Source organism: Dendropsophus ebraccatus, chromosome 10 (genome assembly GCF_027789765.1).
Source record: "Dendropsophus ebraccatus isolate aDenEbr1 chromosome 10, aDenEbr1.pat, whole genome shotgun sequence".
NCBI lineage: Eukaryota > Metazoa > Chordata > Amphibia > Anura > Hylidae > Dendropsophus > Dendropsophus ebraccatus.
The window spans coordinates 49,655,315-49,670,376 of NC_091463.1; the positions used below are offsets into that span (position 1 = coordinate 49,655,315).

Here is a 15,062-nt window from a genome sequence, read left to right on the forward strand (position 1 = left end):
TGATCGTGTTTTTTTTTATGATGCAAGTCAATAGAAAATGGACCAAAGTACTAAAGATTTAAAACACCACCATTTCCCATTCATTATGGAAAATTGGTGTTGCTGCATGTCAAAATTGCTGATTTTTCTTACCTCCTAATAGAAACAACTTTAAAAGCAATCAGAAAAGTCACAACTGCCCTAAAATGGTATCAATGAAAGTCACAATTCCCCTTTCAAAAAAAAGCCCTCACACAGCTCCATAGATTAAAGTGACTGTACCACCGGGCCCAGGCAGAAGCACTGGAGGCGGGCCACCCTTAGTGGGAAGAAACTCCAGCCCCTCCATGACATGACTCCATTAGAATCAATGGAACCCTATCATAGAGGGGCTAGGGTTTCCTCCCACTAAGGGTGGGTCGGCCCGCCTCCAGTGCTTCAGTCTGGGCCTGGTGGTACAGTCACTTTAACAAAAATAGAAAAGATATAAAAGTCAGAAAGAGTCAGGGTCATGGGTCCTGTGGTAAGACCCGGAGGTAGAGACTGCTGGGGGGATTGAATGTGTTGGGGTGACAGGACATCAGAAAGGTAAATGTGACTTTTTATGGCATAATTGTTATGACTGGGCCTGTTGGGACCTTGGCACGGTCCTCGGTTCCTTCTGGCCACTTCACGTTTAACTTCTGTTTTGCTTAGGTAATTGACATCTGGTTTCTCCACTCGCTCTTGCTGAATTCTGGACCAGTCTAACTGGACTCCTGACCTCCTATTTATACTCCCTCAGTCTGTTAACCCTTTGCCAGCTATTAGTCTTCTTTCCTTGTATTCATCTCTCTGTCTGCTATATCTGTTTTTCCTGACTAATCCTTGTTATCTGGCTTCCCTGACCTTGGCTATTGATACCTGACCATGCCTACACCGGCCTGCTGACTATCCCTTTTATGTTAGTTTGTCCTGTCTGTGTTTTGTGTATCACGTTACTGCAGGTTAGGGACTGTCGCCCAGTTGTCAGCAGTCACCTAGGGCTGTCTGAAGCAAGAAGACAGGGACAGTGGGTGGAGACAAGATCAGGGTTCACCGTCTGTGTTCTCTCTGTCTTTTCCCTGGCTGAACTCTACCTGTGGTTTGTGACAACAATAATCTAGGAAATTTAAAAAAATATATTGCTGGACAAATCAAAACAGTGATGAAGCCCAGTTCAGAGCAAATGGTAGTCATTCCTAGAGGAAGGAATAGCTCCCTATATTCCATAGCTCCTAAATCTCATAAACACATCTGGGGGGCACTACTAAATGTAACCCTGTTTTATAATTAAATGTCCAGAGCCAGAAAAGAAATATGTTAACTTTTTGAAGATGTGCTGGAAATAGGCTCAACTCTCTTTTCACAGATGATGATATAGGCGGCTCTATAAGCACCTTCTCGGATTTGATGATCAGTCCTGTTAATCAACACTAAATATCAGCTGTTCCTTGATGCCATCCTGACACCTCACTGTGATGTAATAAAATCCCAGTACCCAGACTAAGCAGGTGTCCTGGCTATTTCCTTAGTTGGATTATGCTTCCATTTTTTCACTTTTGGTACTTTTAGGACAGACCCCCAAATGCATTTATGCAGGCAGCCTTCTATATACATATATAATAGTGTAGAATAAAAGCAATACTAGTGTCCCAGCACTAAATCAGATGTTTATTTTAGACTTTAGTAAAATATTGATGTTATGTCTTAATGTCCTATAAAGGGAACTGTACTTTTTGTTTGTTATTAGTCCTAAGAAGCACAGAAAAAACATATAATGTACATTGTTGTATAATTATGTTATTAAAAACAAATCCCGTGGCGAGCATTGCAAAAAAGAGTCTGGAAATACGCTATATAACTGCATTGCTAATAACTGTAACGTAGTATTTATCCCTGAAAATATTCGCTTAAATTTATTCCATGGAGAGGCTCAGTTTGGAAACCATGTAAACTCTACTCTAGAGAACCAAGGTCTCCATATCTTGTACTGATAAGAACTGATGACCCTGAAACAAGTGTATACAGGCATAAATAAATGCTGAATGATTATAGTCTGTACCTTTTCTGTTTCTGTACACCAGCAGATCTGCACATGGTTGAACATGAATCATTTGCATGGATGCATCCACTATAAATGAGCAATACACTCTTTAGTTTCTTAGATTAGGTACTGAAATGATGTAATTCAAATGCCTAGTGGGAAAAATGCTGTGCCTTAAAGGGGTAGTTTAGCAAAAAAAAAAATCTTTTAAATGAGCTGGTGCCATAAAGTGCACCAGCTGATTTAAAAGTGCCATTATTTGCTTTTATAAAAAAAAATCTCATGTCCTCCCGTACTTATCAGCTGCTGTATGTGCTGCAGGAAGTAGTATTATTTCCCGCCTTGAGGGCATGAGAGGTTTTCTATGGGGTTTTGCTACTGTCCTGGACAGGTCCTGTAACAGACAGGAGAGCACTGTGTCATACAGGTAAGATTACACCACTTCCTGCATGGCATACAGCAGCTGATAAGTACTGGAAGACTGGAGATTTCATAATAGAAGTAAATTGCAAATCTCTGGCACTTTCTGGCACAAGTTGATTTGAAAGATTTTTTTTTTTTTTGCTGAACTACCACTTTAATGTAAAAAAATATTCATCCATCATCAATGATAGATGGCTATGTTTTACAGTATGTTGGAAAAACGGGTGGATAAGTGTAGCACATCAGCTTTAGTAAGACTAATGGGCACTGGTCCGCTGACAGCAGCACCCAGTTCCCAGGGGGGACTTTAGATTATCCACATCTGAATATATGAGCGTGAATGTATTAGAGCCACAGTGGGTATGATTGGGAAGATGCTCTTCCTCAGTACCAAGAAAAGTTCTCTTAAAACACCAGCTCTACCCACTGCATTCCTAAACATAGTACTGCCATATGCTGTGTGGGTGGCAGTAATCTCACAGGGAGCACTGAACAGTGATGCAAAGTGGGCTAAAAGATTCTTTACACCATAAGTAAACCTTTTCGGAACCCCCCTTTCTCCCATGTTCCTCAAAGCGTCTGTTAGGAGAGCACAATACTAGCATCTCATCATTCAGCAAGTATGGCTTATATAGAAGAGTATGACCATTCTTTGGAAGTTACATCACAAGACAGGGTCCTCCTCAGTTATTTATACTTAGATTGCAAGGATGCGGTTTTGTTCATAAAAAAAAGTAATGAGCCAAACAGAATTCATGAGTGGAGACATTATCGTAATTGGAATAAAAAGCAACTAAATTAGTTCAGCTCAACTAAGTCTTCATGGATACAAGCTGACAAGGATTATGGCTTTATTTTGTCTTGCACAATTCTGAATAGCAGTGATTGGATTTCCGCAATACCATTCCCTAAATGATTCCTATTATCCCAAGCATTCCAACTAATAGCTGCGCAGAACAGGGGCGAGCAGCCTCACAGAAGTCAAGTCATTTTATCGCAAGGTCTCGATTGCAACCTTGTTTACAGCACCTACCTCCTCTAACTGAAGGGAGAATCTCTAGGGGTGGTGGGTTGAGGAGAAAAGTACAGTATATATGTGCATGCTGTATACAGGTGCAAAGTCTTTGTACGCTGTCACTGTTGCTGGCCTTCCCGTGCCACATGTGTCGTTGCTCTCCTGCCCACCCAGTGCAGGTGGGTGCCCTTCAGGTGTTATGGGGGAGGCATACTTAACTGAACGACTGTTGAATCAGTTTAGGGCAGATAGTTTGTACTAGAAGAAGTAGGACATATGGCGATAGCTTCCAAATGTCTGCCCTTGTCATCTTGGCAAACCCCATGCACTGGATGTGATTCCAGTGGGAGTGCTGAGCAGATGTGTGAGAAATCTGGGGACATGGACAGGTGAGAGAGAGGAAAGAACTGGCTCACAAACAGTAAGCAAGCCGCTGCAGCCAGGTGTGACAAAGACAAAAAGTCCCAAGGTGGTGGACAACAAATCTGTTATTGTCAGGTTCACTGATTCGCTTCAAGGGGCTTTCAGGGACATAAATGGGTATTTATATTTAGGCTCCATTGGGACTCTTACCTGTTGGAAGAAAAAGTCTCCTCTCAAACACTAGTTCCCCAAAGACCTCAGGTCCCGGGCTCAATATTGACCTGCAGTTTACTGAAATAAACATTGGGGGAGATTTATCTAACTGGTGTAAAGTGAAACTGGCTCAATTGCCCCTAGCAACCAATCAGATTCCACCTTTGATTCCTCACAGACTCTTTGGAAAATGAAAGGTGGAATCTGATTGGTTGCTAGGGGCAATTGGGCACATTTTTACTGTACACCATGTTTGATAAATTTCCCTGTGGACTTTAGGACCAGGGTGCGGGCAATTAGCTTTGTTTCTGTTGTTTGGCACCATTTTCTCTCATCATTGACAGACAATGAAAAATAACAAAATAGATTTTGATTTCTAGATTTTTCTTGTAAAGGGAGTGGCCCGGCAATACTGTAGGTGTACATAATGATTCTGTAGGATTATGTAATATGCTAATGCAAAAGCTACAAAATCAGCGCCGATATCTGGCACCACTGGCGATGAGCCATTTAGCGCCCCCACTGCACAGTAAGCAGGGCTGCAATTAGTTTGTCTCAATTCACAGTGTAGCAGCAACACGTCTTAGCCAATCAGTTACCAATGAGTGGATTGTATATCAGTATAGTTTTCCCAGAAAACCCCTTTAAGGCTCTTTTCACACCCTGACAGTGTTGTCCATTTGCCTTATGCATCAACAAACCACCCAGCACATACAGCAAATGTACCCGTAACGCCAAATCACCCAACAGAGGCTATCATTGTCTTATTGTGCTTTTTTGCTGAATGGAATTGTGTAAAACTCTCACATAGTAAACATTATTTTTAACATGGGAGTCTATGGGTGTCATAAAGTGGTACCTGTTATAGGTATATGGCAGAGGTATACTTCAAGGGCTCCCCTGACATATATTTCCACCAGACACCACAAAAATATAGGGGGGGATTTATCAAACTGGTGGAAAGTAGAATTGTCTTAGTTTCCCCTAGCAACCAATCAGATTCCACTTTTCTTCCTTGCAGATTCTTTGAAAAATGAAACATTTCTCCTTTACACCAGTTTGATAAATTTCTCCCATAGTGTTTAAAGAGTCTTATTGTTACATATGTACCAGAATAGTGAAATTTTCACCCAAAAACTGGCACAAATGTTGTGCATTACTTTTTATGTGTTTTAGACAGGGGCATGGTTGCCTGTAAATAGACATGGCTTCAAGTGCAACAACATGCTCAAAAATTATACCAAATTCTACCAAAAATTAGACAAGCTAACAGGTGCTTCAGTGTATCAATATGAACCAGATTTATCAAACAGTGTGAGCCACTTATATAAATCAGGGACGTGATCAGCCGATAAATTAGAAAATGTTTGTTTCAAGGCTAATCGGGCCGCCCTGATGTCGAAATTGCTCAATTATAGATAGGCTTGGGCCATCCGATAGGGCCCCAATAATTAGATAGCTTTGATAAATCTGCCATGGGACATTTCTGTATAGAAAATGTATCTGTATTTGGTTGCAGTCAGCTATTTTTATGTTTGTTGATCTAAGTGCCGAACTGCTTGTAGCCTGCAGGGGGCATCATTCACACCAGGTATCCTTATTTGTGAACCACTAGCTTAGCCCACTTTATGTCATGTCATGTCTAGTTAGAAAGAGAAAATCACAATCCAGACATGAACCAATCACATGTATTAAAGTGAACCTGTCATCAGGGCCGCTATACAGGATAAGTGACGAATTCCGCTCTGCGGGCAGAAGTTTGGAAAGTTCGGGTCTACATGGCTACATCCAAGCAATGAACCCGTAATGTGCATGACTTCTATTAGATCAGAATGGTGGGTGTGTATAGCAGAAATCTCTCCAGAAGACCAGCCATCTTTTTCGGGGGTTATTGCCCCTTGTACATACAGGGCAGTGTGCTGGCTATAGACAGGCCTATCATTTTGGCACAGAGAAAAAACATTAGCCATTTGGTCCCAGATATTTAATGAAACTCAGGAGATATTTATAGTCTTTAATATATATATATATATATATATATATATATATATATATATATATATATATATAATTATTATTATTATTATTATTAGTTCTTGATATTTGATCCCAGGCATATTCAGCTGTATGGATATTATATAGCTCAGTGTACGTAGTGGACACTATGGACACTGTCTGCACACTTGGTTAAGTGTGAAATCCTGACATCCTGCCATATTGGATAGCCAGGACACTTTGCTTGTTGGGCCTGTAATACTGAAGCTCTTGTAAAGCCAAGATTTCCTGGGCTGACCTGTAGTTACTTATAATGAAATGTTCATATGAAGCCATATCTGCAGTATAAGAACCCCCCCTTCCCGTTTTAGGTCTCACAGGTAACAGATAGCATTGTAAGTTATGGAACCTGATTGCTATTTGGAGCTCCACTGTATTCCTCTTGTAGCAGTTTTGAGCAGTTTGCCCCATTGTGCAGCAATGATGAATAAGCTTTATGAACCATACTTACCTTGTGCAGAACACAAGGAGGTTTCTGTACTCATTCCCGTCCTACAGCTGAGATGCAGAATGGCACAGCAGCTCCATGCTAAGTGTATGACATGTGAGAGTTGTGTTTCTGTGGTGATATTGGAGGTAGCAGATGCTTTCCCAATGCTGGCAGACTAGAATTTCTTTATTTTTAGCTCTGTTTGCATTGATAGCATATCACTTCTATCTCACACAATATGTGGACAGCTATGGATAAGCTGACTTTACACCTGTGTACTTGGCTTTAAATGGAAGCTGTCCGCACATTTATGCAGCCCCTTCCGAGTAATGACAGCGCACTTATTTATGCGTTACTGGGGTGTAGTTTTGTGGAATTTACAGTTTATTAAGCTGACCATACAATGCAACACTGTTGTTACCCAAGCGCTCATTCTGCCATCAGCTATTTCTCCCTTCCCTCCATAGACATGCACGCTCGTCTCAGATGAATGTCCATGTGTTTTGTATGGGCAGAGGGGAAGAACACTGCCAGATTCCTATGGTGGCATGGGGTTATTGAAATCCAATAGCCTAATCTTTTTTTTCCCCTGACACAAAATTCTCATTCACATAGTGACCAGTCCCACTGAGATCAACTGGTTTCCCAACTTTAAATCTAATATATAGAATTGAGTGTATTAATGAGCTGAGGGTTTTTCTCATTCACTCTTCACTGATTGACAATAGGGAGAACACTGTCATTTGCCCGCAGGGAGGTTAGGGGGAGTCTGAAGCTCATGAATACACTGGACTTCTAGTTCACACTGTTCACAATACACTACAACATAGAAACTGTAAGTTTGACCTAACCTACACAATCCAACATAAATGAGACACAACGCTGAGATCAGTATGGCACTGCTTCAGGCTGCCCTTATAAATGTACACATAGGTTCTCTTTACACTGGTCAGCAAAACAACAATTGACAACCTTCCATGTCACATAATATCCATTATGTCCATTGGTATCTCAGTCAGGACTATATCCTTCACTTAATGAACTTAATGAAAGGGAATACAATAAGGACTAATTGTTTCCTATTCAATACCATTCTTCACCCGCAGAGCATCCAGTGTACATATATATATATATATATATACATATTAGAATAGGTTTGCATGTAATTCTATCCTAGTCATATCTCAGAGTAGTAAAAATAAGAACAATGCTGTTGCCATCTTATACTCTAACAACACATCTTATACTAGAAATTCGAGAAAGGGATTACTTTGCAACCCACATGTACCACACCCCCTCATAGCACCATCATCCTCAGATGACATTTACATGTTTGGCACTGTGACAAGCACTGCTGCTGTAGCCATGTGCCCTGCTTGCCTCTATGTTACATACAGCCCTGTGTGCAGCCATTCTCAGGTCTGCAGAGTGTTGCCATTCCAGCCTTGACAATGCACATTCATCATTATTAGACTCATGTACAGTAAGACTCAGTTTCTTTATATTACACCTGTCACAGGTAAGATCATCATAGTCTAGCACCATGGACAGCACATACAAGGGTAAAATCACTTGTCCTCTGGTATTTCCCAATCTTACATAGGTGATTATATATATATATATATATATATATATATATATATATATATATATACACAGTCACAGTCTTTTGGCTTTATCCTTGTTCTGATTGACAGTCATTGCAATTTGCAACATATGTTTCATTTCCATCTCCCTCTGACTCCTATGATGAATTGTATACATGCTATATGCAGCATAACCTGTGATAACTTACTCCGGTGTTGATGTATTGAGCTGAGATTGTCTACTGCATTGTATCCGCAGAAGCTTTTTACATACTAAGTAGTGCAGATGGACCTGGGCTACAGCTAGAGAAAGGCTCTGGTAATTGAGCATTTCATTACAGTCAAAGGCAATAGACAGATCACTATTCATTGTGGCTTTTTCTATCTCAAGGCACATTGGACCTTTACTTTCCATCCTGAATAGCAGAGCAAACAGAAGACATTAACATAATAAAGAAAGAGTCTTCTGATAATTATTCAATGACAATCTGCTCACATGAAAGTTACATGCAAAATAAGTACATGCTATCTGTATATTGCAGCAGGTTGGAGTCATTGCACACTCAATACTCAATACTCACACTCAATAATAATGATAGTGTTCATGTACCTGTCAGTAGTGGAGATCTTCCCCAGATGATCTTGATCTTCTTATATGGATGAATTGCAGTAAGATATCAGCTGCCTGGAATTCTTGCATTGAAAGTTTTGCTGCAGACTGGAACAGATCCACCACCCAGCACTCTCAGATATCAAAGCAGATGTATGTTCAACTTTATTTGGGAAGGGCTCTGCCATCACATGGTGATCTTACTGAGCTGGGAGGGGCATTGCTATTGCAAAATCAGGTCAGCAACATCCAGCAAGCAGTGATTGTTAGCAGAGATGCAGTAGAGACTTGTCATCCTAAGCTCAGCAGATCACTGATCTGGTGGCTGCTCCTAATAGGAGCTGTATGTATACAGTGTAGGCTGGGTGTCACAAGCTAGAAGATAATAGGGATTGCAGTCTGTGGAGCGTTCATGCTCTTATAGAGGTAATGCTATTGGAGCTCTTGTCCTCAATGAATCCAGATGTTTGTGTAGGTTAATTAGCTGGAATAAGAGGATTGCATTTAAACAATGAATCCTGGAGGAGTTGAGTGCATAGATGAAGGCTCAGCATTCATATGGTGTGAGGTCTGGCAGGGCTCCCTTCTTTGTTACTGACATGGAGCATTGCTATCTGTGCACCACCAGGACTGCAATCATTCTGCTGCAAACTAATTAACAGAACTTTAGGACTTGTCTCATTGACATCATGGCCCCTCCAGCAGTGAGTGTCACATTACATTACTGAATGCTTCACTACATGACAGGCTAATAGGACAGTATCAGTGCTGGGCTAGATCTATGGGAGCTGTTCATGGTGCTGAATCTGTCATACCCTTAGATTGTGATAAAGACAGGCATTGTACAGCCCTGTGCTATCTATCTGTATGTCTGTCTGTCTGTCTATCTATCTATGAGATTGCTTGTACTGTATAGGAATAACTTGATTCAATTGTTTGTATATTGGTTGTTAATTGCGATTGTGTTGGGGCAGGTATATGGTAACCTGATCAGTCATGAAAATTCATGCACCTCCTAGTGGTATCTTTAAATTAGTGGTGGTCAACCATCATATTAAGGACGTTTTACCTATACACAAATATATTATTATGCACAAGCCTGGAGAACAAGAAAATGGCTTAACATCTCTCCCGTGTTTGATACTAAAGTTAGTATATCATTTAATCAAACCATATTGTCTCATGTACCACGTGCAGGTCTTCTGATATACATGAGTTCCTAATCTAACAATTGCACGGTGTCAGTCGGCGACCACCACCGCTGCAAAGCATCGCTGGACCACTGGATTTCCCAACCCCCACCCCCCGTGGCTTTGCGGGGGTGGTGGTCGCCGACCGATACTACACTATAATTAGAATAGGAACTCTTGTATATCAGAAGACCTGCACATGGTACCTGAGGCAATATTTTTGATCAAATAATATACTAACTTCTGATGTTGATTTTTAATGTGGCTGAGAAGCTTTAGTATTAAACATGGGTAAGATGTGCAGCCATTTTCTTCTTCTCCAGACTTGTACATTTTTGTATTCCATCCCCTTTGTTGTGGTTTTGCACTCCACCCAGTGAGAACCATGTAGACTGCCTCCTGTTAATTGGTATCACTACATGGTAAGTAGCTCCTCTTTCTCCCAGTCTAGCTGGGAGCACATAGAGTGAGCTTCCAGCACATAGAGTGAGCTTGATGTTGGTTGGCAGCTGTCGCCTCTGGTGTGTCTGCAGCAATGGCGGATTATAATGTAGGCGGTTTGGGCGGCCACCCGGGGCCCAAGGCTCCGGGGGGGCCCATGCCTTGCCGCCCACATTATAATGCCGCCCGGGAGGCCCCCTTCCCCCCGCCACTGCACTCTTGTGACCGCAAGCATTGTTTCGCTTGCGGTCACAAGAGTCTCCAGCTGCCTCCGTCTGATGCGCGGCTGCCGGGGGTGTCCCGTCCTCTCCCCGGCAGCGCGCGCATCACACAGCTCCTAGTGCCGCCTGGGGCCCTGACTTCCGGTACTGAGAGGTACCGGAAGTCAGGGCCCAGGCGGCACTAGGAGCTGTGTGATGCGCGCGCTGCCGGGGAGAGGACGGGACACCCCCGGCAGCCGCGCATCAGACGGAGACTGCAGAAGGAGAGAGGATCGACGGGGGAACGCAGGGTAGGTGAGTTGTATTTTGTTATTTTTGTGTTATTTACTCACTGGGGGGGCATCTGGAAAGGGGGGGAAAGAGGGGGACCATCTATAAAGGGAGGGGGGAGAGGGGGACCATCTATAAAGGGAGGGGGGAGAGGGGGACCATCTATAAAGGGAGGGGGGAGAGGGGGACCATCTATAAAGGGAGGGGGGGAGAGGGGGACCATCCATAAGGGAGGGGGGAGAGGGGGACAATCTATAAGGGGGGGAGAGGGGGACTATCTATAAGGGGGGAGAGGGGGACCATCTATAAGGGAGGAGGGAGAGGGAGGACCAGCTATATGGGGGGGAGAGGGAAGAGGGGGACCATCTATAAGGGGGGAAAGGAGGACCAGCTATATGGGGGGAGAGGGAAGAGGGGGACCATCTATAAGGGGGGAAAGGAGGACCAGCTATATGGGGGGGAGAGGGAAGAGGGGGACCAGCTATAAGGGGGGAAAGGAGGACCAGCTATAAGGGGGGAAAGAGGGGGACCAGCTATAAGGGGGGGAAAGGGGGGACCATCTATAGAGGGGGGAAAAGAGGGGGACCATCTACAAGGGGGGAAAAGAGGACCAGCTATAAGGGGGGAGAGGGAAGAGGGGGACCATCTATAAGGGGGAAAGAGGGGGACCATCTATAAAGAGGGAAAGAGGGGGACCATCTATAAGGGGGGAGAGGGAAGAGGGGGACCATCTATAAGGGGGAAAGAGGGGGACCATCTATAAAGAGGGAAAGAGGGGGACCATCTATAAGGGGGGAAAGAGGGGGACCATCTATAGAGGGGGAAAGAGGGGGACCATCTATAAGGGGGGAAAGAGGTGGACCATCTATAGAGGGGGAAAGAGGGGGACCATCTATAAGGGGGGAAAGAGGTGGACCAGCTATAAAGAGGGAAAGAGGGGGACCATCTATAAAGGGATAAAGAGGGGGACCATCTATAAGGCAGGAGGGAGAGGGGGACCATCTATAAGGGGGGAAAGGAGGACCAGCTATATGGGGGGAGAGGGAAGAGGGGGACCAGCTATAAGGGGGGAAAGAGGGGGACCAGCTATAAGGGGGGAAAAGAGGACCAGCTATAAGGGGGGAGAGGGAAGAGGGGGACCATCTATAAGGGGGGAAAGTGGGGGACCATCTATAGAGGGGGAAAGAGGGGGACCAGCTATAAAGAGGGAAAGAGGGGGACCATCTATAGAGGGGGAAAGAGGGGGACCAGCTATAGAGGGGGAAAGAGGGGGACCAGCTATAAGGGGGGAAAGAGGGGGACCATCTATAGAGGGGGAAAGAGGGGGACCATCTATAGAGGGGGAAAGAGGGGGACCATCTATAAGGGGGGAAAGAGGGGGACCAGCTATAAGGGGGGAAAGAGGGGGACCAGCTATAAGGGGGGAAAGAGGGGGACCAGCTATAAAGGGGGACTATATCCATCAGGGGACCAGGTGAGGTGGCGATATGTTTATTGGGGGCAGTGGAGGTGGGGTGGGCAATGCTTACTGGGGGTAGCAGCAAGGGACCAAACATTATGTTTATTGGGGCCATCAGGGAGGGGAGGCAGGCAGTGTTTATTGGGGACAGTGGGGGGGGGGACGCAGTAGCAGATTATAATGGTCCTTGGTCCTGTGACATTGGGGTTGCTGGACTGTTGTGCTGCCCCTTCCCCGCATGAGCTTTGGCATTGCAGTGCTGGTGGTCGCCGACTGACACTGCGCCATTGTTAGAGTAGGAACTCATGTTTATCAGAAGACCTCCATGTGGTACATGAGGCAATATTGTTTGATAAAATGATATACTAACTTCTGATGTTGGTTTTTAATGTAGCTGAGAAGCTTTAGTATCAAACATGGTAAAATAAGCAGCCATTTTCTTGTTCTCCAGGCTTGTGCACATATATTAGTATAGTTACACAGTATATTTATATTTATTGTTCAAGAAGAGAAATGGGCATGGCATGGCTCTGTATTTAGACCTGGCTGAATGTGAGAAGTGTATACAAGCCACGATGTCTCTCATAACAGTGCTGGTTACAGATGTGTCTATAACAGGGCCAGCCACAGTCTCTTGTCCTGGCGGCACAGTCTCTATTGTAACAAAGCTGGTTGGAGATGTGTCCATAACAGAGCCAGCCACAGTATTTCCTAATTACAATGCAAGGCTGTGCCCCTCTTAACTGTAAGCCACAATATTACTTATAGCAGAGCCAGTAATAGTAATAGTGCAGTGTACCCCATAACAGTGCCAGTCAAGTCTGCTCTGAAACAATGATAGTGTTACCCATAGCAAAGTCCACCACCATGTTCACTAGGGATGGTCCGAACTGAGTTCGGTTCGGGTTCGTACGATAGGTGTCCACATAACAGCCAACTTATTACTCATAATAGAGCCAGCCATAGTGTTCACCATAACAGAGCCAGCTACAGTGTTCCCCAAAACAATGCTAGGCACAGTGTTCACCATAAAATACAGCCAATATTCCTCTGTTATGTTGGTCTGATTGTACCAACATAACTGTCCCAGCCACAATGTACCCCAATAATATTTAGGCAGAGTTCCCCAATAAGCAATGTGTGGTAGAGCCCATTGCCTGATGCAGGAGATTATTAAATGTCACTAACAACCAGCCATTCACTCATTTACTTTTAACTGCCTCCTAGTATTTGAACTCTACCCTATGAAAATGACCTGTGACAGATTGCTTCTGCTTGTATCAAGGTGTCCGAGTTTAGAGTTGGGTACTACTCCTTTATACTACAGTCACACTGGTGCTTGCCAAATAAAAGCAGGAGTCAAATTCCTATATCAGCTTTATTGCAGTTGTGTTTCTATCTCATGGCATAGGTATCCAGGGCAATGTTATCAGCATGCCGATCTTCCCAAGGATTCATCATGACAGGTACCCATTAATTCTATTATTTTCATAATGTTTAAAGGGGAACTATCAGTAGGTCAGACGAATTTAACTTGCAGATATGTCTCTATTGGACAGGAGACACCGAGGAGCAAGGTATGTCTCTTACCTTCCTACTCAGCGTCATTCTAGTACAGTTAGTAGTTCGCTCCACTGTCCGGTGAGACTGATAGGAGCACTAAGGCACTCGTAAAGAGCACTGCTGGACCCCCATAGCACCAAGCTGGCCCACCCCCGGATCAGCTCTGTGTGCTCCTAATGGGTGCCCCAGTGCTCCTTACGGTCCTACTGCACCATGGAGCAAACTACTAAACACACCATAATGCTGCTGAGTAGGAAGGTAAGAGACACACCTTGCTCCTCTGTGTCCCCTGTGCAATAGTGACATATCAGCAGGTTAGAGTTGTCTAACCTGCTAGTAGTTCTCCTTTAATAAAAAGTCATCATGCATGTGGCCAATTGTACATTTGCATAACAAAAGTCTTATTACTTTTATTTTACTTCATTCATTTTATGTTTCCCTTATTCCAGAGAAGTAAGAATATTGTGTTCCAACACATTATAGAATGGTGCAGTATATTAACAACTGGGGCAAAGCAAGCCATCACAGCTAAATAAACTATGTCGTACATGGATCCAACAAAAAGGACAGGACTAATACATTGCTAAATGCCATTAAAGCACTTTTCAATTTTCAGTATTAGAAGAGAAAAAAAAAACGTTTTGCTAGTGGAAATCTTCAGGGTATTGGTGTTTGGTAGCAGTCGGAGAAGTATAAGCCATTTTAATGAAGTCTTGTGGGAAAGTCTAATGCGATTAGAAATAGCTGTTAAGTACATTAATATTAAAAACCAATAACCCATTTATAGTGGGTAAAATATACATAAGTAGTTGTCTGTGTAGAATCCTATTAGCACAGTGCACCATGTCTTACACACTTTTCTGAAGCTCAGAAATGAATGGAATACAGATTCTTTATCTGAGGTTTTATGGATAAAATAAAAGTTGGTATGTCCAAGTCTATATTCCAACTATTAGCCAACACCTGGGGAATTTCATTACTCTCAAAGTTTATTTCCAGACTTTTCCTCTAGGTTTAATATTGCTTGCATGAGTCCTCAGAAACTGATATTTGAACTGCTTTTATACCCAATGGATTCACATCAGTGTTCCAGAAATAATAGCTATCAAATTGTCCAAACAGCTTAACCTTTCATTTGCCTTCCTTTCTCTTAGCATCAGTCCACATTTTCTTTTCTTC

The 15,062-nt window shown here is 43.3% G+C and overlaps 1 long non-coding RNA gene across 2 annotated transcripts; it reads left to right on the top strand.

Moving 5' to 3' along the window:
- The first annotated feature begins 3,725 nt into the window (after positions 1-3,725).
- On the top strand, positions 3,726-14,595 carry LOC138802877 (uncharacterized). Of its 2 annotated transcripts, none has more exons than XR_011364822.1 (3): positions 3,726-3,903; positions 13,732-13,786; positions 14,333-14,595. It is a non-coding gene; the product is annotated as an uncharacterized lncRNA (long non-coding RNA). The 2 variants fall into 2 exon arrangements; XR_011364823.1 differs by having other exon boundaries at positions 3,726-3,871.
- Positions 14,596-15,062: the final 467 nt, after the last annotated feature.